The sequence below is a fragment of the Arachis hypogaea genome, chromosome 11 (assembly GCF_003086295.3).
Source record: "Arachis hypogaea cultivar Tifrunner chromosome 11, arahy.Tifrunner.gnm2.J5K5, whole genome shotgun sequence".
Classification (NCBI taxonomy): Eukaryota; Viridiplantae; Streptophyta; class Magnoliopsida; order Fabales; family Fabaceae; genus Arachis; species Arachis hypogaea.
In genome coordinates, this window is record NC_092046.1 from 83,214,008 (window position 1) to 83,216,480 (window position 2,473).

At 41.6% G+C, this 2,473-nt stretch overlaps 1 non-coding gene across 1 annotated transcript; it reads left to right on the forward strand.

Annotated features, from left to right (window-relative positions):
• The first annotated feature begins 1,910 nt into the window (after nt 1–1,910).
• LOC112724326 (small nucleolar RNA R71) lies at nt 1,911–2,018 on the forward strand. Its single transcript, XR_003163494.1, has one exon. It is a non-coding gene; the product is annotated as a small nucleolar RNA R71 (small nucleolar RNA).
• The last annotated feature ends 455 nt before the right edge of the window (nt 2,019–2,473 follow it).

The following is a 2,473-nucleotide window of genomic DNA, read 5'->3' on the forward strand; positions in this document are numbered from 1 at the left end:
TCTGGCGTTTGAACGCCAGACAGATGCTCCTCCAGGGTGTGATTTTTCTTCTGCTGTTTTTGATTCCATTTTTGATTTTTTTGTTTGTTTTGTGACTCCACATGATTATGAACCTATAAAGACATATAACTAAGAAAAATATAGTTAGATAAATAAAAATTGGGTTGCCTCCCAACAAGCGCTTCTTTAATGTCAATAGCTTGACAGTGGGCTCTCATGGAGCCTCACAGATGTGCAGAGCTTTGTTGAGACTCTCCAACACCAAACTTAGAGTTTGGATATGGGAGTTCAACACCAAACTTAGAGTTCTGTTGTGGCCTCCCAACACCAAACTTAGAGTTTGACTGTGGGGGCTCTGGTTGACTCTGCTTTGAGAGAAGCTTTTTCTGCTTCCTCTCCATGGTTGCAGAGGGAGATCCTTGAGTTTTAAACACAAGGGAATTCTCATTCCATTGAAGGACTATTTCACCTCTGTCAACATCAATCACAGCTCTTGCTGTGGCCAGGAAAGGTCTTCCTAGGATGATGGATTCATCCTCTTCCTTTCCAGTATCCAGGACTATAAAATCAGCAGGGATGTAAAGGCCTTCAACCTTTACTAACACATCCTCTACTTGTCCATAAGCCTGTTTTCTTGAACAGTCTGCCATCTCTAATGAGATTTTAGCAGCTTGCACCCCATAGATTCCCAGTTTCTCTATTACAGAGAGGGGCATGAGGTTTATTCCTGAACCAAGGTCACACAGAGCCTTAAAGATCATGGTGCCTATGGTACAGGGTATTATGAACTTTCCAGGATCCTGTCTCTTCTGAGGCAATGTCAGTTGATCCAGATTACTTAGTTCAATGATGAACAAGGGAGGTTCAACTTCCCAAGTATCAATGCCAAATAATTTGGCATTCAGCTTCATGATTGCACCAAGAAACTTGGCAGTTTGCTCTTCAGTAACATCCTCATTCTCTTCAGAAGAGGAATACTCATCAGAGCTCATGAAGGGCATAAGGAGGTTCAATGGAATCTCTATGGTCTCTAGATGAGCCTCAGAGTCCTTTAGTTCCTCAGAGGGAAGCTCCTTATTGGTCACTGGACGTCCCAGGAGGTCTTCCTCCTTGGGATTCACGTCCTCGTCTCCCTCATTGGGTTTGGCCATTTTTCTTATGTCAATGGCCTTGCACTCTCCTTTTGGATTCTTTTCTGTATTGCTTGGGAGAGTACTGGGAGGGATTTCAGTGATCCTTTTACTCAGCTGGCCCACTTGTGCTTCCAAATTCCTAATGGAAGACCTTGTTTCATTCATGAAACTCACAGTGGCCTTAGATAGATCAGAGACTAGATTTGCTAAATTAGAAGCATTTTGTTCAGAGTTCTCTGTCTGTTGCTGAGTGGATGATGGAAAAGGTTTATTATTGTTAAACCTGTTTCTTCCACCATTATTAAAGCCTTGTTGAGGCTTTTGATCCTTCCATGAGAAATTTGGATGATTTCTCCATGATGAGTTATAGGTGTTTCCATAAGGTTCACCTAAGTAATTCACCTCTGCTATTGCAGGGTTCTCAGGATTATAAGCTTCTTCTGCATAAGAAGCCTCTTGAGTACTGTTGGATGCAGCTTGCATTCCATGCAGACTCTGAGAGATCATATTGACTTGCTGAGTCAATATTTTATTCTGAGCCAATATGGCATTCAGAGTATCAACTTTAAGAACTCCCTTCTTCATAGGCGTCCCATTATTCACAGGATTCCTTTCAGAAGTGTACATAAACTGGTTATTAGCAACCATGTCAATGAGTTCTTGAGCTTCTGCAGGCGTTTTCTTTAGGTGAATGGATCCACCTGCAGAAGTGTCCAGTGACATCTTTGATAGCTCAGATAAACCATCATAGAATATATCCAGGATGGTCCATTCTGAAAGCATGTCAGAAGGACACTTTTTGGTCAACTATTTGTATCTTTCCCAAGCTTCATAGAGGGATTCACCTTCTTTCTGTCTGAAGGTTTGAACATCAGCTCTAAGCTTGCTCAGCTTTTGAGGAGGAAAGTACTTGGCTAAGAAAGCCGTGACCAGCTTATCCCAAGAGTTCAGGCTGTCTTTGGGTTGAGAATCCAACCATAATCTAGCTCTGTCTCTTACAGCAAAAGGGAAAAGCATGAGCCTGTAGACTTCAAGATCTACTCCATTAGTCTTAACAGTATCACATATCTGCAAGAATTCAGTTAAGAACTGAAAAGGATCTTCAGATGGAAGTCCATGAAACTTGCAGTTCTGCTGCATCAGAGAAACTAATTGAGGTTTCAGCTCAAAGTTGTTTGCTCCAATGGCAGGAATGGAGATGCTTCTTCCATGTAAATTGGAATTAGGTGCAGTGAAGTCACCAAGCATCTTCCTTACATTATTATTATTTTCGGCTGCCATCTCCTTCTCCTGTTTGAAAATTTCTGAAAGGTTATCTCTGGATTGTTGTATTTTAGCTT